Source organism: Pinus tabuliformis, chromosome Q (genome assembly GCF_031772625.1).
Source record: "Pinus tabuliformis cultivar Carrire ecotype Pingquan chromosome Q, CPIR1, whole genome shotgun sequence".
NCBI classification, from domain to species: domain Eukaryota; kingdom Viridiplantae; phylum Streptophyta; class Pinopsida; order Pinales; family Pinaceae; genus Pinus; species Pinus tabuliformis.
The window spans coordinates 345899461-345924416 of NC_142296.1; the positions used below are offsets into that span (position 1 = coordinate 345899461).

At 38.9% G+C, this 24956-nt stretch overlaps 1 pseudogene; it reads left to right on the plus strand.

Moving 5' to 3' along the window:
* Positions 1-2582: 2582 nt before the first annotated feature.
* Positions 2583-3840, plus strand: LOC149219605 (peroxisomal acyl-coenzyme A oxidase 1 pseudogene; annotated as a pseudogene).
* Positions 3841-24956: the final 21116 nt, after the last annotated feature.

Here is a 24956-nt window from a genome sequence, read left to right on the forward strand (position 1 = left end):
AGGGCTTGAGCCATCTTTCTTGTAAGGATATTGAAGGAAAATGAATCATCAAGGATGAAGCCCCTCATGATGCTCCTTATGTTCATCCCTTGAAGCTAAAAAAAATTAATATAGGTTCTAATAAGAAGCCTAAGTTGGCATCCATAGAAGACTATTGGCATGAGAAGACAACCAATGAAAGCTTTGACCTGCTCAATGAATATGAGGACTTGCTTCCTACATCAATTTCAAAGATGACAGGTATTAATGAAGATATTAGGGAGTTGAAAATAGTTTTGAAGCTAGATGCATGTATGGTGAATCACCGTCCATATCACTTGAATCCTAAGGTCAAGGATAAAGTCAAGAGGGAGAAAAACAAGATGCTAATAGCAAGACTCATTTTCATAGTGGATGAAGCTGAGCGGATAAGTCCCATAGTCATCCAAGATAAGAAGGATTATGAGGAGATCAAAGTTTTTGTTTATTATTGTAGCTTAAACAATGCACGTGTCCATGAGTAATTTCCTACCTCTTTTAATGATGAGGTCTTCGATAGTGTTGCAGGGCAAGAAGCTTATTATTTCATAGATGGGGCTTTAGGTTATAACCAAGTATAAATTGTATAGGAAGATAAGAAGAACACTACTTTTACTATCGAATGGGGGTCATACGTGTATCATGTGATGTCGTTTGGCCAAAAGAATGCACCTGCGTCCTTTTCCAAAATTGTTATTGCAACCTCCTGAGAGTATATACACACGTTTCTAGAAGTATATATGGATGATTGGACTATTTAAACTCTATTGAAGAAGCACTCAAGTTTTCTAAGGGTGATGTTTGATTGATGTAGACAGTTACATATTTCTCTTAATCTAAAGAAGTGTATATTTGTTGTACCATTTGGAAACTTATTGGGGCATGTTGTTTGTAAGGTTTGTGTTTTAGTTGATCCAACCAAAGTTGTTGTGATCCTCAACATGCCACCTCCAACAAGTGTTAAACAACTTAGATCTACTATTGGACACATAGGTTATTATCACATGTTCATGCGTAACTAGGCTTTTATTACTACCCCATTGGAAAATGTTTTGAAAAAGTTTGAGCCGTTTGAATGGAATTCCCAATGCGATGTTGCATTCGAGACACTAAAGGAAAAAATGGAAATTTATCTGATTCTAGTCTACCATGATTAGAATAAGGCGTTCTATGTACATGTTGATGTTTCCAAAACTGCTCTTGGTGTTTCTTTGGTGCAACCAAGAGAAGGGAATATGGACCATCCCATATACTTTGTCTGCATAAAATTATCTAATGAAAAATGTAATTACTACTATGAATGAGTGCAAATCCTTGCCAATGGTATATTCTCTCCAAAATTTCTATTATTATTTGTTGGGAGAGCACTTTAAATTATTTATAGATCATTAAACCTTGAAATATTTGGTTAATAAGCCTGTGCTAGAGGGAACAATCTATTGTTGGTTGTTGTTATTTAAAGATTTTGATTTTGAGGTTATTGTCAAGCTTGGATGAACCAATGTGGGAATATATCATCGTTCTCACTTAGATTCAAGAGAATATGGAGGCTCTGTTGATGATAAACTCCCTGGTGTTGATTTATTCCAAGTTGATGTTGTTGCCGATTATATAGAAGACATTTTCATCTCCTTAACTATTGGTACTTGTCCTCGAAATTATTCAACAACACGGAAGAGGTACCTGGTGGTTAGAGCAGTTGATTATCAACTTATTGCATGGAAATTATATAAATTAGGCCTTGATATTATTCTTTGCATATGTGTTTTTAGCCACGAAAGGGATGAAATTCTATGTGAATTTCATAGTGGAGTTGTGAGAGGTCATGTTGGAGGAAAATTAATTGCCTGCAAGGTACTACAAGCAAGATTATGGTGGCTGACTTTGTTTAAGGATTTCAAAGAGTTTGTTAAAATATGTGATGTCTTTCAGAGGGTGGGAGACCTTCTCAGCGAGATGAAATTACATTACATCTAGTTTGAACATTACAGGATTTTGAGAAGTGGGCGATTTATTTCATTGGACCTATCAACCCTCGTGCACAACATTCACAAGATATATATATATATATATATATTATTACAACCAACTATCTCAAAAGGTTGGAAGAGGTTGCTCCATTGAAATATTGTAGCACTAGTACTACAACTTGCTTTATTTTTTAAAATATTATTACCGGGTTTGGTTTCCTAAGAAGTTTAACAAGTGATCAAGGAACTCATTTTATCAATGATACTATCGTAACTGTTAGACTTCGTCTCCTCAAATCTTATGTAAATACGCTGCCATGCTACCAGTGTACTTCTCAGAGATCTCCTTCCACAACCAGGATAATTTCTGAGCAATAACAACAACATTAATATTTGTATTTTTCCGGAGGTATGTTCCTCACCAAGCAGATAGGCTGGAGAAAACAAATGTAATTGGAAGACGAGCAAAGGCATCTGGTGAAATATCTTTCTTCTGTCGATCGTTCTGGACTTCCAGAAAGCTTGAAATGCATGTTTAATAGTGGCCAATTCAAGGGGGCTGTATCCAACTTTCAGCACTTACTTTCTGAAGGCATGTTTGGGACTTATGGGTCTAAGTTGAGCCCTCAGGTGTTTCTCAAAGATGATCGCCCAAGATTGAGTCTCAAAGAATTGTTTAGAAAAACACTGAACAAAGCAGGCCATGCATGGAAACTCATTGTAGATCTCCGACTTTCAGAAGAGGAAGCATCAAGTCTAAGGTTTTTTGTTGATGAACCTGCATATACAGATCTTCACTGGGGAATGTTTATACCAGCTATAAAGGGGCAGGAAAATGAAGAGCAGCAGCAGGAGTGGCTTCCTCTTGCAAATAAAATGCAAATAATTGGTTGTTATGCACAAACGGAGATGGGCCATGATTCCAAATGTCCAAGGTCTTGAGACAACTGCAACGTTTGATCCAAATATTGATGAATTTGTTTTAAATAGCCCAACTTTGACTTCGACCAAGTGATGGCCAGGAGGCTTAGGAAAAGTATCAACACATGCAATTGTATATGCTCGCCTCATAACTGATGGTCATGACTACGGTGTGCATGGTTTCATTGTTCAAATACGCAGCCTTGAAGATCACCAATCACTTCCAGGAGTTACAGTTGCTGATATTGGTATGAATTTTGGAAATGGTGCATATAATACCATGGATAATGGGCTGCTAAGATTTGATCATGTTTGGATACCACGCAAGCAAATGCTAATGCGGCTTTCTAAAGTTACTAGGGAAGGAAAATATCTGCATTCTGATGTCCCTAGGCAGCTTCTTTATGGAACCATGGTTTATGTGCGACAAACAATTGTCTCAGATGCTTTTAATTACCTCTCCCGGGCAGTTTGCATTGCTGTGAGATACAGTGCTGTTAGACGACAATTTGGTTCACAGGCTGGTGGTCCTGAAATTCAGGTCAGGCTCTTTCCCTTGCTGGCTACAGCTTATGCCTTCCGATTCGTGAGTGAATGGATGAAATGGCTACACTTGGATGTAACAAAACGTTTGGGAGCAAAGGATTTCTCAACATTGGCCGAGGCACATGCATGCACTGCTGGGTTAAAGTCATTGACGACATCAGTGACTGCGGATGGCATTGAAGATTGTCGTAAGCTTTGTGGTGGACATGGGTACTTGTGCAGTAGTGGGCTTCCAGAGCTGTTTGCTGTATATGTTCCTGCGTGCACATATGAAGGAGATAACACAGTTCTGCTTCTACAGGTAGCAAGATTCTTGATGAAGGCAGTCCAACAATTAAGATCAAAGAGGCCTGTGGGAACTGCAGCATATTTGGGCAAGTGGTAACATGGAAGGCATATGCCATGAGAGCATAGACACAGGGAGTACTTCCAAGGATGCTGCCGGATTTGAAATAAAACCAAAGGGTAGTCCTTCACTTGGTGCTAGCAGCTTGTTTTCTTCACCCTCAAAAAGATAGCCGGTTAAATAGGTGGCAGAATTTCCTTCATCAAAGGACAGTTAACTCATTTGTAGGCTACGACTACATGACATTTCCAAGTTTTATGAAGAATCATTAGATTGAGAGATTCTATGAGTATTTTCAGGCAGATAAGAGCATTCAACGAATACAACTGGCATAATATGCACAATTGTGAAATTGTTAAAGATTTCAAACAGAAAGCGAAAGTGAAAAGTAAAGGACCAAACACCACGAAGACATCGACCACAACAGAAAAATAGAAAACGATCTCCTACTAAGGACTTCAGTTAATGATTCAACAGGATCTGCGCTCTAGTTTTTCAGCCATCAGAGAATTTTTAGAGGGACGCTGTTTTATTTTAGAATAGAGGAAACGCTCTTTTCTATTTTTATAATTGCAGGTGAAACAACGCCCCTATTTTGGGGTCGATTTGTTTTTCCCCTAGCATAGTTTATTTAATGTATTAAAAAATCATTTAAAAGAGAGAGAGAGAGAATTCTGAGAGCTGGTGGAGAACAGAGGGTTTCATTGTACAGCTGTTTGACAGAGATTTTAATAAAAAATGTAGCTTTGACCCCTGAGATTCCTGTGGTATGAAATTTAACATTTGTGTCATCCTTTGTTTCATATGTAGCCTGTTATGTGTTCATTTCATTTCATGATCATTTCCAATTGAAAAAATGAAGTGTTAAGGTAGAATTCATATTTTGTATGCTCTGCCTTTAAGTTTGTTCATATTTAATGTTTTCTTCTGTTTGACAAGGATTCATCCTCTATGCCCTTGTCAGCTCCTCAGCAGTCTTGCCATTCCATTTAATCTCAATTTGATGTTAAACTTTCTTGCCTACCTTGCCTCAGGAGACAATCTATGTTTTTGATTACATTTCTCTGTTCAAGCTGTTTCTTTGCCCCATGCAGCCCAGAAAAACCCCATCATTTTATTAAAAACCCCTTTTTTATCAATTTACTAGCCTAAAATCAGTTTCTTTTAAAGTCATCTCAGCCCCTTTTAGAAAACTTTTTGCTGAGATAGACTGGAGAGAGCCCTCTCCTGTCCTCGTAGGGCTAGCTACGAGGCTAAGTGGTTTGATGTTGCCTTGGATTTTTCCTTCCTCAGCCTGAGGCAGATTCGAGCGCTAACAGTAACCTTAACTCAGGAGTTCCTCATTCAACATCATAAGAGAAGACCCTACCATCTTCAGGCCAATGGTATAGTGGAAGCATTTAATAATATTCTAGAGAAGGATCTCACCTGTAGGGTTTAACCCTGTATAGGAATTACCTGCAAACTAGTTCTTAAAAACAAAAAAATATACAATGGTGTTAAACACAAAACAAATACATAGAGATTTTCTCATGGATGCCGAAACTAGGACTACCTAATTGATTTTTAATTATGTTTCTTTCAATGATATAATACATATATATACATGTCGAAGCATTAATAAACCCCAATCCATTAACCCTATATTAGAATATAACCGTAGTTCCCTTGACTAGATCTACAAAATACCATGGGAAGAAGCCATGATTCCCAAAACCATGTGCAAAACCCATGCACAAAAACATAGGTAGGTCCACCCACCTAATATAGGGTCCAAAAAAGAATTCCTAGGGCATTTCCCTAGACCCCGTACAGTGGGGGATACCTCCCCCCTGAAACCCCCTGATAGAGGGGCCTCTTCCCCCCCTATGGAGCCCCTGTGCGTGTGACTAATCGTGGAAAGAATATAACACACATCCAACATTCTCTGACTTGTTTTTTTTCTTTTCCACACAGGGGGTCACAGGAGAGCTTAATCATTTGTCCAACCCTACAACGTCCATTGTTTCTCTACACTAATAAAAATTCTCAATGCTCATAGGATTCATCAATGCATCTGCAACATTCTTCAAAGTGTCCACCTTTACTAGCAACACCTTTTTGTTTTCAACCATATCCATCATAAAATGATACTCAACATCAATGTGATTTGTCTTTGACTGATAAGCAAGGTTCTTTGCCAAGAAAAGCACACTTTGGATGTCATAGTATATCCTTATAGCTCGTTGTACTAACCCCGTACTTGAACACAATCTCTGCAACCAAATTGCTTCGTTTCTTGCATGGGTAGCTGCCATATATTCTTCCTCTTTAGTTGAAAGTTCTACTACATATTGTCTCTTGCTCATCGAACTCACTACACCTCCAAATAGGTTAAACACATACCCACTTGTAGATCTTCTCTGATTCATATCTCAAGAAGATTTTGCATCAACAAAGCCAAATATATCCAAAACTCTTTCCAATCCTTGTCTTCCTTAGTAGCACAGACCATAATCACTAGTGCCACGCAAATACCTAAAAACCCTCTTCATTGATGTCCAATGCTCCTTCCCTAGTTTTGACATAAACCTGTGCAATACTCCCACTGCATGTACAATGTATGGTCTAGTACAAACCATTGCATACATTAGGCTACCAATTGCACTTGTGTATAGAACATGGGACATGTCTTCTTCCTCTTATTGTGTCTTGGGACACTATTTAGCAAATAATATTACACCTACAAGAATAAGAACCTTCACTAATTTACTATCCTCCATATGAAACCTCTGCATTATTGTCTTGACATACTTCCTTTGGTTTAACTAAAGCTTCCTCTTTGCCTGATCTTGTTTATTTTCCATGCCCAAAATATAGTTTGCAACACCAATATCCTTCATGTCGAATTTGGAGGACAATTAGGACTTCAAATCCTAGACAATTTCTTTGTTATTTCCAATCAACTATATATCATCCACATACATGACCAAATATATAGCACGGTCACCAATTAATTTAAAGTACACATAGTGATTTGTTTTACTTCTAGTGAAGCCAAGTCCCTATATAAATGTATCAAATTTTTGATACGATATTCTTAGTGATTGTTTTAACCCGTACAACAACTTTTTAAACCTGCATACCGGTTATTTCTTTCCCTTCACCATAAATCCACTAGGTTGCTTGTTGTAGATCTCTTTTTCCAGATCCCTATGAAGAAATGTTGTCTTCACATCCATTTGTTCTACCTCAAAATCAAAAGTAGCAACAACAGAAAAAAGTAATCCAATAGAAGCTACCTTGGCAACAGGAGAAAAAATATCACCAAAATCAATTACTGACACCGGAGAATAACCTTTTGCTACCAACCGAGCTTTTTATTTCTCCATCTTGCCTTCTGAATTCATCTTCTTCTTAAACACCCATTTGCTTCCAATGGGTTTCCTTCTAGCCGACAACTCCACCAGATCCCAAGCCTCATTTTTGTCCAAATATGCCATTTCATCAACCATGGCCTCTTTCCAGAGTTTTGCATCCTTTGAATCTACTACCTCCATGACATTTTTGGGATCATCATCAGTAATAGATAAAGAAAAATTTAAATAGAAATCAGATGGACTATACCTTTTTGGTTGCCCTCTTTCTCGAACTGATCTCCTCATAACTGGAGTTTGTGTCTCTTCATCTTCTAATTCATGTTCCGCTATAGAGTCTGATTCTTCCTCCTTTAGCTAAAACTCTATCTTCTCAGTTTCCTTTGGCAGGACTTCATGTTTAATAACATCTTTAACCTCTCTAAACATCACATCTTGACTTTAAATAACCTTCCTTATTTCTGGGTTTCAAATCTTATAACATTTTAAACCATATTTATACCCAATAAGGATGCACCTTTCAGATTTACTATCCAACTTGGTTATTTTCTCCTTTCGAACATGTACATATGCATCACATCCAAATACCCTAAGATGTAAAAGAGAGGGTTTATTACCAGTCCATACCTCATGTGGAGTCTTATCCTCCAACGCTGATGAAGTTGATTTGTTGACCAGGTAACATGCAGTCTCCACTGCCTCTGTCTAGAATTCCTATCCTAGCCTGACACCACTGAGCATGCTTATTTCATTTTCCATCAATGTACTATTCATTCTTTCTACAACTTCATTTTGTTGAGGTGTGTATGGAGTAGTATTCTGTTGTGCTATGTGACACTTCTTACAGAACTCTTTAAATTCCTTCTTGCATAACTCTTCACCATTATTTTTCCTCCACACCTTTATCTTCTTCTCTGTCTGGTTTTCCACCAGAGCCTTAAATTCTTTAAACCTGTCAAAGACTTCAAATTTCTTCTGGAGGAAATCTGTATAGGTCTAAACACATCATTGTGCACAAGATCTAATATCACTTTCATCCTCTTAGCACCAGAGGAGAAACTCACTTGATTCTGCTACCCATATACACAATGTTCATAGAAATCGAAATCCAGAGAGAATTTAGACATACCTTATACTATACCATTACCATGAAGTATTCGAAGGCCTTCTCTCCAATATGTCCAAGCCTTTAATTCCATAGCATGGTCTTTTCTCTAGAGACCACTAGACCTTCTGCTCCACTTGCAGGAACCACATAATTGTTGCACCCATCAATAACAATACTACCCAAAAGCTTGTACAGAGTTCCAATCAAAACCCCTGCATCATCCATCTTGCTTATAAAACCAGATTTCTGGTCAATGCAGGAATATGCAAAACACCTAGAAGTGTTCTAATCCTTCCATCTTACAACTTCAGCTTTAATTTTCCACGAATGACAATTCTATCCTTCCTTTCATCCCCTAAGAAGACATCACCACCATCATATTTCTTATACTCGCATAACCACTCCCTTTGCGGAGTGAAGTGAAAGAATTCACCTGAGTCAATCAACCATGCCTCATGATCTACATTTCTACTTGAAGAAGAAGTGAAGTACACATCCCCACCTTCATTTGAGGTGGTTTTCACATCTATTCAAGGAGAATCATCAAATCCCTTTCCTTTCTCAGGAGCTTTAGATCTACAGTCCTTTTTTTAGTTCCCTTCCTTTCCACATTTCCAACATACTTTACAGGTTTTCCTGGATATTTAGATCTCCCTCTAGATTTAGATCTCCCACTCAAGAACTTATTTTTGTTTCTATTCTAGGACCGTCCTCATACATACAAGGAATATCCATTTTGGCTCTCCATATTTTTCCCTCTCATCTCCTCTGATATCAAGGAGAAGACTATTTCATCAAACTTCAAGGTAGTTGTATTGATACCTATTGCAACACCCAGACTATCCCACTAATCTAGTAGAGAACACAGCAAACGAATGCACTTATCTTTGTAAAAAAAAATTATATCAACTGATAACAACTGGCTCACCATAGTATTAAAGGTGTTCAGATGCTCTGTCACTGACAAATCCTTCTTTCATCCTCAGGTTATACATATTTTTCTACAGGAACAATTTGTTCACCAGAGACTTAGATTGGTACAAAGTCCCTAACTTGATCGACAAATCCTCCATTGTAGCTTCCCCTAATGCATTCAACAATACTGAATCTGAGATACATAGTCGTATTGTGTTCTTTGCCTTTTATTCTGGCTTCGCCCAGTATTCTCCTAACATTTTCATTCCTTTAGTACCCATATCTACCACGATCCACTAATCTTTATCCACCAACAAATCCTCCATATTGAGTTTCAACAACTCAAAAGTCTGACCATTAAATTTCTAGATCTCTATCTTTCTACTGCTCACCATCTTCTTCCACCACAAGAATTGATCACACAAATCTCGCACTGAATAGGGTCTACCACAGGCCTAAGCAAACCCCTTAGCAGCAAAGGCATCACGTTGAAGCCGAAACAACTCTGATACCAAATGTAGGTTTTAACCCTGTACAAAAATTACCTGCAAATGAATTCTTAAAAACAAAAAAATATACGATGGATATAAACACAAAACAAATACATATGGATTTTCCCTTAGATCCCAAAACTGTTAGGGTCCCACCCTAACCCCCTTATTTATGTCATGGGATCACGTCATAGTCAAGAGTCAATAAAGCCCATATTAATATTTGTAAGTGGTTAACCCACAATTAATGACGGGACCACAATTAGTTGCAAATGGGCAGTAGTATTAGATAGATGGTATTAATAAAACCCATGGTATTGGCCCATGGTATTGCATGTATGAGTCATATATAAAAGATAGAGACTCCCTTCGAGGAGTATCGTGTCTTGTTTTGTAATCGAGCTCTGCTCTATTGGAGTTTGCCCCCTCGAAGAGGCCTGTGAACATTTCTCTTTGAATAATAAAATCATTGCTATTCTGTGTTCTGGTTATATTTTCTTCACATATTCTGTGTTCTGGGTATCTTTTCTTCACATATTCTATGTTTGGGTATTACTTTGCAGGTTAAGAGCATAACAAGTGGTATCAGAGCACTTTCCAGGGCTCGGTGGGATCTCCAATTTTTAGCAAATTTTTTTTTGGCTAGAGACGTGTTCCGACGTCTTTAAACCACGGGGTCTGTCATTAAGCGCATAAACCTGCGGATTTGGGGAGGCATGCACGCAGGAAATACAAGAGGTGGTCACGTCTGTTGGACTCCCTTGTAACCCCTGTGGGTACCCCTTCGAGTAGTAGCGCATTAGACAGAACCGCGCATGGACTGTCTTCCACGTACCCTCTGGGTATATAGGAAGCCCCCTAGCTCCCTTGAAACCTCGCCATAGATAAACCTTCGGCTGTCTTGTGGCTACAGTACACCGAGAACAGCACTCGGAGAGATTACTCGCCCGTACGATAGGGTAGTCGGGTTGTACGGCTAAGGGTACGGTCGACCCTCCTTAGTTAGAGCCCTGAAACATTGGGCTGAGTACTACTGTTAGACCCTTATGTATATTGCGATCTGTAGCACCTGACACTCCTCAAGACCATAGTTCTCTTTCTATCGGGGGATCAGACATCATCTATTCCAGATCAGCAAGTGTAACAGCAGCAGACATCAGTCCCGCAACTCCATCAGATCAGCAGCAGCAGTTGTTCCACCATTCAGATCTCTCAGATCCATCAGATCGGAGTAGTTGTGAAGGATTCCTGTACCTGGATATACTTTTCGCAGGACTTTTGGCGGCATTGACATTTTGAGGATTTGGCGACTGCAGTATTGATCAGGAAGGAGTAAAAAAAAAAAAAAAAAACGAGTCTGAGATCTTCCGGGGCGCTTATTGGTGATCTAGCCCATCAGAATCAGGACGACGAGCTGAGCACGGTGGTACCATTCAATTTCTTAGTAAAAAATTTTTAGGCGGTCCCAATTTTTCATCAGGTTGGTGTCTGGTAGAAACTCGCGCTCAAGCGATGGCCAATGAAAGGATAAACAAAATTGAAGACCATGTGAACTCCCTCCAAACTGCGGTGAAGGATATCCAACTTGAGCTTAAAGGAATAAGTCTCCAGATACATGATGCACTCTCGAAGGGCAAGGAGCCAGCCCACGAGGAGGCGTATAATGGCCATGAATACCATGAGGGTGAGTCTAGCCACTCTCTGCACGTCTGGCACACCCATCCACCACCCAGTCAGCGACCTCCCAAGTTGGATATGCATAAATTTGACAGTTCTCACACGTCTGCATGGCTAGCACAAATGGAGCAGTATTTCCAATTGAATCATATCATAGATGAGGGGACTAAGCTTATGGTGGGCACCATGTACTTGGATAATGAACGATGGAAATGGAAGGAATGGCATCAGCGTTGCAATGGACATTTTCAGAATTGGGCCCAATTTGCCAAAGCTCTTCGAAATCGCTTTGAAAAGGAAGACTCTTTTTTGGGGCGTCTCACTAAGCTCCGACAAACGGGTACAACGGAGGAATATATTACTGCTTTTGAAGCCTTAGCCTTCCGCACTAAGGGTCTCACAGATGAGTTCTACATGGAATGCTTTATCAACGATCTTAAAGAAGCCATCAAAGCTCAGGTTCTACTCCACCGCCCTCCCACATGGACAGAGGCTTTCCAGGTAGCTCATAAGGTGGAACGTGCATTAACAGCCCAATCCAGCCGCCCCAACTTCCCCGCTAAAGGTTGTCCCTCACAGGCTCCCAACACGACTCATACACTTAAGATTCAAAAGGTGTCACCTGCGGAAATGGCCGAAAGAAGGAAGCAAGGACTATGTTACTACTGTGATGAAAAATATTCCCCGGGTCATAAATGGAAAGAGCCCAAGTTTTTTCAAATAGATGCCACTGACTACAGCTCCACTGAGGAAGATCCACCACTTGAGGGACCGGAGGCGATCGAAGAAGATAACCAAAAGGAGATTGTATCTGATGAACCAATTATTTCGCTAAATGCATTGGTAGGAATTTCTTCCCCTCAAACTCTCAAAATCCGGGGCTTTCTTAAACATCGCCCAGTAGTAGTCCTGATTGATAGTGGAAGCACCCATAATTTCATCCATCAAAAGATCGCTGAAGCAGCACATTGTTTTGTCCGGGCAGTTTCTAACTTCCAAGTCCAGATTGCAGATGGGGGCACAATGAAATGTGAAGGTCGCTGTGAAAATGTCAAACTTCAAATGGGGGATTATAAATTGAAAACCCACATGTTTGCAATACACATGGGGGGTTGCGACATTGTCCTAGGTGCGGAATGGCTCCGCACTCTTGGGCCAATCACAATGGATTTCCAGGAGTTATATATGAGTTTTAAGCAGAACAACTCCACACATACCCTCCGTGGACTACAGGCGGGAGCCCCCTCTATCATCAGCTCGCATAGGATGGAAAAATTGTTAAAAAAGGGCCATCATGGAGTGGTAGCTCAATTTAATGCCATCCAGGTAGTCGACACCATGTCCCTGCCAATTCATCCTGAGATGAAACAGATTTTAAATAAACATCGAACGGTCTTTGACAAGCCTCATGAGCTTCCACCCTCGCGAGGGGAACATGATCATAGCATCACATTGGTTCCAGGGGCCCAACCCCCAAATGTGCGGCCATACAGATATCCGTTCACCCAAAAGAATGAAATAGAAAAAATTATCAAGGAATTGTTGGAAGCAGGTGTCATTCGTCCCAGCATTAGTCCTTATTCATCCCCAGTGGTCATGGTCCTCAAGAAAGATGGGGAGTGGCGGATGTGTCCCGACTTCAGGGCCCTCAATAAGTTGACAATCAAAGATAAATTTCCCATCCCGGTGGTTGACAATTTGTTGGACAAACTCAATGGGGCTCAATTCTTCACTAAGTTGGATCTTCGCTCAGGCTACCACCAAATTCGCATGAAGGAAGTCGACATTCCCAAGACGGCTTTCAGAACTCATGAAGGCCATTATGAGTTCCTGGTCATGCCATTTGGTCTCTGTAATTCCCCCTCTACTTTTCAGAGCCTTATGAATCACCTCCTCAAACCATATCTCAGAAAATTTGTCCTTGTCTTCTTCGATGACATCCTCATCTATAGTGGCACTTGGGCAGCACATCTTCAGCATGTAGATCTACTCTTGCAACTGCTCCGCACGCATAAATTATTTGTCAAGATGTCTAAGTGTTCGTTTGGCATGGAAGAAGTTGAGTATTTGGGCCACATTGTGGGGCGTGAAGGTGTCAAGGTGGACCCCAAAAAGATCCAGGAAATGCAAGAATGGCCTCAACCTAAGACCTTGAAAAGCTTGAGAGGATTTTTGGGTCTCACAGGCTATTATCGTAAATTTGTCCGAAACTATGGCCGCATAGCGAAGCCCCTAACTCAACTCCTAAAGAAAAATTCCTTCTTCTGGAACGAGGAAGCACAACAGGCATTTACCGCTCTCAAAACCGCCATGTGTTCCACTCCCGTCTTAGCACTACCTGACTTCACCAAATCCTTTTTCATTGAATGTGATGCTTCGGGTACAGGTATTGGAGCGGTATTAATGCAGGAAGGGCGACCATTGGCCTTCACCAGCCAACAACTAAGTGGGAGGAATCTGGGCCAATCTACCTACGAGATGGAAATGATGGCCATCTTACATGCAGTCGAGACCTGGCGACCTTACTTGTTGGGGCAACGTTTCCAAATCCGCACAGGTCATCACAGTCTTAAATATTTTTTGGAGCAATGCCTATCTTCCCCACAACAAAATAAATGGTTAGCCAAAATGCTGGGATATGATTATGAGATCATTTACAAGAAAGAGAACGACAACAGTGTAGTAGATGCATTGTCGCGCCAATTTGAGGAGGAAAGTACTCTGCTCGCAATTTCCCTCCCCATTCCAGACTGGATTGAAGAGGCTCACAGGGAATGGTTTTCACATCCTGGGCTCTCCCAACTCATTTCTCAATTGCAGGTAGATCCTAATTCCAGCAAGGGCTACTCGTGGCAGAATGATATTCTTCGCTACAAGGACAGAGTCGTAATATCACCAACATCCACCCTCAAAAGTCGCATTTTGACAGAATTGCACTCATCTCCCATTGCAGGAAATTCGGGCTTTCAGAAGACGTATGCTCGCACCAGAAGATCATTTTTTTGGACCGGCATGAAACAGGACATCCTTACTTTCGTAGCAGAATGTGACGTCTATCAACGCCACAAAGGGGAAACCATCAACACACCAGGCACATTACAACCATTGCCCATTCCGGCGTCAATTTGGACGGAGGTCTCCATGGATTTCATTACAGGTCTTCCAAAGTCTGGGAACAAGTCAGTCATCATGGTGGTTGTGGACCGACTGTCGAAGTATGCTCATTTCTGCGCCCTACCCCAACCGTTTACACCAACTTTGGTTGCTCAAACTTTCATGGATCAGTTCTTCAAATTGCATGGCATGCCCACTTCTATTGTGTCCGATCGCGACCCGATCTTCACCAGTAATTTTTGGCAGGAACTCTTCAGAATACAAGGCACTCAACTCAAACTCAGTACTTCATAGCATCTGCAAACAGATGGTCAAATTGAAGCCGTCAACAAATGTCTAGAAACCTACCTTAGGTGTTTCACTTCAGAAAAGCAACACCTTTGGGTACAGTGGTTACCTCTGGCTGAATGGTGGTATAACACAACCTATCATGCCACCACCAAAATGACTCCCTATGAAGCAGTCTATGGTCAACTTCCGCCTTCCCCTACTTCTTATCTCACGGGGTGCTCCAAAGTACAAGCCATGGATCAACTCCTACAACACCGCAAAAATCCACCCAGTTTTCCATGTACCGTGCCTCAAGAAAGTGATTGGGAACAATTGCCGAGTTCAAACCAGTCTACCTGAATTGGACGAAGAAGGGTCAATCTGGCTTCAACCTGAACAGGTTCTAGACACACGAGACAAGCACCTGCGCGGCCGCATGATTAAGGAGGTCCTCGTCAAATGGAAAGACAACTCTCCAGAAGATGCAACTTGGGAACCAGCCACTATTCTTCAGCAGTTTCCGCAGCTTCAGCCTTGAGGACAAGGCTAGTCTTAAGGGGGAGGGCATGTTAGGGTCCCACCCTAACCCCCTTATTTATGTCATGGGATCACGTCATAGTCAAGAGTCAATAAAGCCCATATTAATATTTGTAAGTGGTTAACCCGCAATTAATGACGGGACCACAGTTAGTTGCAAATGGGCGGTAGTACTAGATAGATGGTAAATGGGTGGTAGTATTAGATAGATGGTATTAATAAAACCCACGGTATTGGCCCGTGGTATTGCATGTATGAGTCATATATAAAGGATAGAGACTCCCTACGAGGAGTATCGTGTCTTGTTTTGTAATCGAGCTCTGCTCTATTGGAGGTTGCCCCCTCGAAGAGGCCTATGAACATTTCTCTCTCAATAATAAAATCATTGCTATTTTGTGTTCTGGGTATATTTTCTTCGCATATTCTGTGTTCTGGGTATCTTTTCTTCGCATATTCTATGTTTGGGTATTACTTTGCAGGTTAAGAGCATAACAAAAACTGAGGCTACCAAATTGAATTTTCATTATGTTCCTTTGAATGCTACAATACATAAATATGAATGTCGAAGCATTCATAAACCCCAATCCATTAACCCTGGATTAGAACATAATTGTAGTTTCCGTGACCGGATCTACAAAATAACATGGGCAGAAAACCATCATGCCCAAAACCATGTGTAAAATCCATGTACAAAACCATAGGTAGGTTCGCCCACCTAATATAGGGTCCAAAACATTTTCTTGAGGCACTATCCTGGATCCCTTATAGGGGGGCTACCGTCTGCCTGAAACCCCCGACAGGGGAGGTGCATTCCCCTATGACCCTCGTACTTTACTTGATGCAATGAACAGGGGGGGCTATCGGCCCCCCAACCCCTCCCGTGCGTGCAACTAGTCATGGAAATAATATAATACACATCCAACATCACCAAAGTTTGCTCTGTAAATAGAGACAACTGGGATGAAAGAGTTCCTGCAACACATTGGTCACACATGACCACCACCAAGAAGTTACAAAAGTACACCCCATTTCAACTAGTGTATGGGAGAGAAGTTGTAATTCATGTGGAATTCATCATTCCCAACTTATATATTTCACAAGCCACCAAAACGACAAATGATGATTTATTTGCAGAATGACTTTAAGAGTTATGCGAATTGGATGAGGACATATTTATAATAGATTTTAAACAAAGTGTGGAGAAGCAGAGGCAGAAGGCATGATCGTCACATTAAGAGGACGTCTTTTTCAGTTGGAGATCAAGTCCTTCTCTATGATAAAAAGTAACTAAAGCATCTAGGAAAACTCTAAATGCATTGGCTATGAACATTTATTATTGCAGAGATAAGAGATTCATGAGTTTTCAAACATGTCCAAGTTGATGGTGTTAGTCAGTCTAGTTCGGTGAATGGAGCTCACCTGAAACCCTACTATGGTCCTTAACTCATATAATTTTATTGCTATTTTTTTGGGAGCATGGGTTAGGATTTAGGTTAGATTCAATCAGTCGTTTTAGTTTTGTTAATTTATTTCTTATTCCTTTCAGTTGCATCACTCATTTTGTATTTTTCTTCTACATTATACTACAACATATTGTGGTGGGGGAGGTGGAGTCTATGTTTCTTAGTTGTTAGTCTGATTCCTTTAGTTATGTGTCTCGTATGTTGAGTCATCCATACTTTAACGGTTAAATGCATTAAGTTGGAAATCACTTTTTGATTTTTGTCCTTCATATTACCACCATTTTAAGCTTGGCTTGACTAGTTTTCTAGTCACTGATATACTGCCTTGGGATATGGGTATATCATAATCAATTTTACGAATTGATCTTAATTTGGTTATCCTTTTCTCATCTACCCTATTTAATTCCTAAATGGTAAACCAACTTTCAGGATTTGATACAAATTTCTATAAGGATTGATTGATGTGCCCATTTTATTCACCTTTTTTCAAGTCTTGCTTGAGTCTTCACCCTAACGTCTAAGTCTGAGTATTTAGTTTCCCATTTCCACCATCATCCTCCCCTTCATCAGGTCTATTATTATAAGTGTCTCAATATTGGTTTTTCTCTCAAAGCCTCCATTCCATTTGAATTATCTGACCCTTGTATCTACCCCCTTGAAGACCCGTAGGGAAAATATGAAAAGGTTATCCTAGTTGATAATGAATTTATTAATGGTGACATGTTTCCAGCACTGAAGCTCAAGGTGTACATGGATTTCACTCTAAATACGTTAGAAAATGTTTTACATTTGGTGAAACCTTCATTTAAATTGTTGCAGGAGTCTACCCTCCCCATGCTTCGGGAGGTGCTAGTATTCAGAACTATGGGAGAATTTTCTCGTTGTACTAAGTTATTAATCATTAGAATTCATAATGGTTCACTTTGTTTGGAAAAGCAGTACACTATTCATTATAATTACATCCATAAGCTGACAAGATTTTCGATGGAGGTTCATGATGTCTCTACTGCGTTCCAAGGATCCAAACATAGTATGAAAACCGACCCTGCTAACTTGTATCAGAAATATGGCACGAAGCACTAAGGATGAGGTTTTTCTATCAATCCTATCAGCAATGACCAAATTAATTTTTCCTACCATCTTATTGCTAGGAAGATAACTTGAAACTATATAAAAGGAGAGTGTACCCTTGATACTATTTTTTTTGTTGAATTATGTGTTCAAGGCATCCAACTTAATTGGTGTAAGTATCTACTGGATGAATTATTTCAAGCTTGTAATGATGTCTATCAAAGAGGAGGTTATTTTATTTATGGATTCTTGATTATTTATTTTTCCATGCACGAATGACATGCTCCTCACAGTAATTTTCTTTGTGCTCCCTTAGATCGCAAATACCTAGCCCACACTTATGACCCCTAGAAGAGTTGTTCCAATTCTGACAATAGTTATTTTAATGAAAATGCCTTCAATGCGTGGTATAACTATCTTATTGAAGCCACCCTAATTATGTGAGTTCCCCAATCCCTTCTTAATAAATATTAGTATCATATATGGTTTTAGATTGACCGTCAAAATATTTATGTTCATCTTAAGGGTACAAGCAAAGATATGTTCTACTCCTACCCTCTATTGTACTATCATTCATAGGAATATTTCATAAATAATTCATCAATTGGCCTAGAGTCCAATAGATCACAAAAACTGGCAACACCAATTATGCTCTCAACAGTTTAACTCATCAAGATACACCAGTACACACTGCCTTATCATCCCACAAACACCAAGCTTCACCATCTTCTCCTACTTCTAAGCGTAAAGACTATCAACCTTTAGTCAAGAAGCTCCTCTCTCATTCTATTCCAAACCTTGTTGTTATTTCTTTTGCTTCTACAACTGTGCCACCAACATCCACATCCATTCTCGTTCTAATTCTTCTACAAGCTAACACCTTTCAACTTCCTACTCTTCCTATCACTTATTTAGAAACACTAACTATGGTACAAGCTACATATATTTTCCCTAGAGTCATTTTCTTCAACAAAGATTATTGGGATTGCTTTTTATAACCTTACCCATATTGATGATAATGAGCCACCCGAGCATACTATACCAACTCTGATAGTGGAGGAATCAAAACCTTATACTCTTCCTTCTACAAATAGATCCCACATAGTTCCTTATCTGAAACAAAATCACCCTCCATATACTGATTCAAATGTGTCATCTATCCACTCCACTGATGAACAAACTACTGAAACTCTGTAGGATACTATATGTCCCCTTGCAACTGGTAGTGTTTCACTCCAATATACCTTGGTCAAATTCATCTAAAAACCAAATAATTGCAAGAAAGTGTTGCAGTTGTGCACTGAGTTGCTCAATATCATTTCATCGCTACACTCTGGGGTTCATGAGCATGAATGCCATTCCATTAAGCAGTAACAGAAAGAGACTCCAAAGATTTCAATGCAAGATCATTTTGACAAGTCTATTACAAGTGGCTAGCCCCTCCAATCCAAACTTCCACCTATAGATACTCTTTCAATAGAATATATCGAACATTAGTCACTAACTCAATTCTTCCAATTTATGAGGGATTCTTCATTATAATTAGAAGAACATATAAATGTAGTAGATCAAAAGCATCTTGAGCTCACATAGGATCATGAGAAATAATAGCGTAAGATTACTCAACTACACAGGACAAAGATTTATTACAAAAAAAACTTGTTTAGTTACATAGGAGAGAGATCAACTCTAGTTATCATAAATATACGATCGAACAAGAGATAGTTGATGTAAATGCCAAATTTATTCATAAGTTGTCTAATCTAGTGGAGGCAGGCCCTACTCTACTTGAGGATATTTTAGCCTATGATCCCATATAATTCTTAAAGTTGCTAGAAGATGCTTGGACAACCTTGGCCTATGAAAATAAATCCCTTCGGTTTCTGTCTCTGAGTTGTGACATAAATTACTGAATCTGATAGATTAGTTCATATAGCATATGAACCATGTTGTTGAGCAGGGTTTCGCTTTATGATCCACCCTTCAGAAACAATCACATGGCTCTTGGAACATTTTGATTTAGGTACAATATTGGCCAGGTCTCCTAGTTAAACGTAACCAACCAATATATGAGTTGAACAAGAACTTTAAGAACCTAATGGAAGATGCTCTCTCTATCATTCATCCTACTGAGAAGCAGGAGGTATTTCACTAGATCAAACAAAAAGATACCCAAATCATTTCCCTAGAGGATGAGTCCCACCAAGCCAGGCAGACCATTCTGGACATTAAGACCATTGTTTAGGATCATTATTTTAGTTGCAGAAACTTAACTTGTCTGCAGACAATTAATGGAACACTTTGCTTGCAACTTGGCCAAAGACTCCAAATGCTCCCACAACCCAAAATTGTATTGATCATGGAAATGAACTATAGAAGTGAAAAAATGCATAGAGAATAATGGTACATAAGGGGTCTTGAGCACTTGGGGTAGGCCATAACCCAATGAAGCTTAAATCCCTGAAGGAGACTAAAACTAAAAATTGGAACCAAATATGACTTTCATTAATTGAAGAACTACTTGTACATAGTAAAAATTTGCAGAATTTGAAATTTAAACTTCATAATGTTCTCTACTACTATTATCATGCATATGCTTGCTTCTAATTGACTACTCAAGCCCTCTATTTATACAAAATTAATATGGGGTAGCCTCCTTGAAGGGAGGACTTATTTCCCTCCAAAACTCCTAGAAAATTGTATCAGGTTCCTTGAGTGACCTTGCAGCTATAAGGAGGAGCATTTATTGTCTTAAACCAGTTGAGTTTGAATCTTTTTTTAGTGGGAAGAAAGTACCATGAATCTCTTTGGCTTAATATCCCCGTGATCTATGAAAAATCCTATTAATGTCCCACACAATAATCATATTAGGCACATAAAGCATGAAAAATCTCTTTAACCATCCTAGGAACTCATTTAAGCTAAGAAAATGTTATTAAGTGCAAAAAGGAAGGTATGATACAACCTTTATGTGTCTAGAAAAGGTTAGATGGGCCTTACGTTTTACCTAATTTGGAGGCCCATCACTCGCAGTGAGGATATTTCCATGAAATCCATATCCATTTGTATGTACCTATGTAGACCACTATGTTAGTTAAAAACTAGGCATTAGTCAAAGTATCTGATACCCATATTTGAGCAAAAGGTATGGATAATATTGGTGTACTCCAACACAATATGGTGTCCCTCTTGTTGCAAGGTTGTCCATCTCGTATGCTAGTCATCATAGTTCCCTACAGGGTGGAATTTCTCCTTTTGTGTGTCAACCAAATATTCCCATGTGGGTCCTACCTTAAACATTGTAGACTTATCTTCATTTTGTCTCTCAGAGTAACCTTCCCACTAGTATTTTACATGGCCCAAGGATTTCATGAGTACAAAGGTGATATTTTCATTGTTGATTTTTTTTGGATAGTAATAGCTCTCTAATAGATTTAACCATTTATCGAAAGAACTTGCATCTAATTTTCCATCAAACAAAGGAATATCAATGCTAACTTGTACCTTGAATTGTATTGCACCTCTAAAATTGTATTTGGTTTAATGTGCATTGGTCATTGTTGGAATCTTAGCAAAATTTTCCATCATTTCATTCCTCTATTACATGAGTTCTTCCTCAAGAAATAAATTGATAGGATCTTTTGCTCCATCATCTCTCTTTTCTTCACCAAGGGAGGTCGCTTGGGTTGTTGAGAGAATTGTTCCCAAGTGAAACTAGAGTGAGACCCCACTCTTTCTACCTTGATAGATCAACAACTTAATAATTATCCTCTTCAAGGGGGAAACATCTTTTACATTACATAAATGAACAGTTCTTGGATGATGCAAATGAAAATACCTCCTTTGTATATATAGGAGTCTAAGGGGTCACAATATAATCATAGCCTACATAACAATAATAATTTAAGGGCACAACAATAACAATAGTGGGCTTATATGGGGCACAAAAATAACAATATGGGGGCTACATGGGCACAACAATAACAATAAGGGGGATACACTAGTATTATAGGGACCTAACATGCCCCTCTCCTTCAAAAAAGTGTTGTCATAAATGCTTGAGTAGTTATGGATGCTTTTGTATAAAATTCTCATCCTCCCATGTGGGAGCTTCAATAGGTAAGTTCTTCCACTTAATGAGATACTTTGAAATTGATTGATTTCGTAGCTGCTGGGTTCTTGTTTCTATGACTGCTTCAGGATCAATTATGATTTTTCCTACTTCGTCAATTTCTAAAAACATTGTTTGAACTGGAATCTTTTCATCAATAAACTTCTTTAAGCATGAAACATAGAAAACTGGGTGTACTCGAGAAGATGCAAGCAGCTCCAAATTGTTTTCCATTGTACTGGTCTTTTGCAACACCTTGTAAGGACTATAGTACTTGGGTGATAATTTATTTTCCTTCTTAGATTGCTTGAGAGACATGTGTTTGTATGGTTGTAGCCGTAAAAATACCTAATCACTTACATCACAACTTCTTTCACTGTGATCTTGATATGCCTGTTGTTTCATTTGATTCTGCGCCAAAATGAGGTTATCCTTTAAGAGTTGGAGAACTTGTTGTTGATGCTCGATGTGATCTTTCACTGCTTTAACCTTAGAATTTTCTCTTAAATATGATATGATGGATGGTGGATGATATCCATAAAGTGCCATAAATGGGGTCATTTTTGCTGCAGTATTGAAGGAAGTGTTGTACCACCACTTAACTAGAGGTAACCACTTGACCCATTGTGTTTATTTATCAGATACAAAGCAACGAAGATATCCTTCCAAACGTTTGTCCACTATCTCCATTTTCCCATCAAATTGAGGATGATAAGATGAGCTATGAGCTAATTGAGTACCAAGACAAGAAAATAATTTCATCCAAAAAATTCTAGTGAAAATGGGATCTTTGTCACTTACTATAATCTTTGGATTTCCATGAAGCTTTTGAATTTTTTCCATAAATGCAGTAGAAACTGTACTATATTTAAAAGGATGAGATAATGCACAAAAGTGTGCATACTTGGTAATTATATCAACTACCATGATGATGACACTCTTTCCTCAGACTTGGGTAAACCTGTGATAAAATCCATTGAGACCTCTTCCCAATGCTAACTTAGAATGGCTAAAGGTTGTAACAGACCAGGGGTCTTAATTGTCTCAACTTTATTTTTTTGGAAAAAAAAAAAAAACATTCTGCCACAAACTTCTGAATATCATATTTAAGGCCATCCTAAAAAAATTCTTCTTGAACCTATGGTAAGTTTTCTAAAATCCTGAGTGCCCTCCTAAGGGAGAGGTGTTCAATTCCAAAAGAATATTTTCTTTGAGTTTGGAATTCTTACAAATATATAAGCGATCTTTGTACCATAATGAATCATTTTTCCAACTAAATGTATCAAATGTAGTGGGATCTTGCTACAAATTTTGAATGAGTGACAACACCTCTTCATTATTCTTCCATTCATCCCTTGCTTCAGTTATCCACTCAGGTTGGATAATAGAAATGGCATAGAGCAATGCTTCCACATCCTCATCCTTTCTAGAGAGTGCATCTACAACAACATTTTTCTTCCTTTTTTTGTAAATGATTTCAAAGTCATAACCCAACATCTTTGTTACCCATTTTTGCTGCTCTTCTAAAGATAATATTTGTTCCAAAAAGTATTTAAGACTATCATGGTCTGTTTTTACCTTAAAGTTTCTTCCCATTAGGTAAGGTCGACAATGCTTTAGTGCATGCAAAATTGCCAACATTTCCTTCTCATAAATAGGTTTGTGTAAATATTTTCCTTTGATTAGACGAATTTCAAAAGAAATGGATCTTCCTTCTTGCATTAAAACAACACTAATTCCATTTCCTGAAGCATCACATTCCACAATATTTTTTGTTGTAAAATCTAGTGTAGCTAATACTGGTGCTTGGCACATTTCCCCTTTAAGATGTTCAAAGTCCTTCATTGCTTCTGCAGTCCAAGAAAATACATCTTTCTTCAGTAATGATGTCAGAGGTGCTACTATTCTCCCATAATTCTTAACAAACTTGCAATAATACCCTGTTAACCCGCGAAATCCTCAAAGATTCTTTATTGTTGTGAGGATTTTCCATTTCTTAATGGCTTTAATTTTTTTAGGGTCTACCTTAACACCCTCATGAGATACAATATGACCCAAATATTCCACCTCCTGTACTCCAGAGAAACATTTGGAGGTTTTTGCATATAATTGTTTCTCCTCCAATAGTTTGAGCACCCTGTCAACATGTTGAACATGATCATTCCAAGAATTGATGTAGATTAGTATATCATCAAAAAATACTAACACAAATTTTCTAAGGGACGTTTGAAAATGAAATTCATCAAACCTTGAAATGTGGAAGGTGCATTACTAAAGCCAAAAGGCATGACCAAAAATTCATATTGAACCTCACGAGTTTTGAATGTCTTTAGTATTCATTCTAATTTGATGATATCCTGAACGAAGATCCAACTTGGTGAAGTAAATTGCTCCATGTAATTCATCCAACAATTCATCAATGAAAGGAATGGGAAATTTATCTTTAATAGTGAGCTTGTTGAGCTCCCTATAATATGGACACATATGCCATGATCCATCCTTCTTGTGCAACAATACTACTAGAGAAGAGAAATAACTTTGACTAGGTTGAATTATAACATCCTCTAGCATTTATGTAACCATACTTTTGATTTCACTCTTTTGGGCATAAGGATATCTGTAAGGCTTGATGTTTGGAAGAATACTTCCTGGAATCAAGTGAATAGAATGATCATGATCACAAATAGGTGTGAGGCCTTTGGGAGTATCAAACACCTTGGAATGATTGTCCAAGTCTTTTTGGAGATCTCAAGAAATAGATGATTTCGATGTTTGAACATGTTGGCTTAGGGGATCCTGACCCAGGTTCAGATTTAGCTGCGCCAATCAACAAAACCCTACAATATTGGCCCTTTCAAAAACAACCCACATAGCACAGGATGCAATCTCACCTGAAGTAGTATGGGGGGATACAAGAACCAAGTTTCTGCATCCAGAGACTAGTGTGATGTCTTCCAACACCTCAAATCTGCCTTCACACAAGTCAATAAGCTTTTATGGCTCATCACTGAACTCTATTAAAATAGCCTTCAGACCTTCACG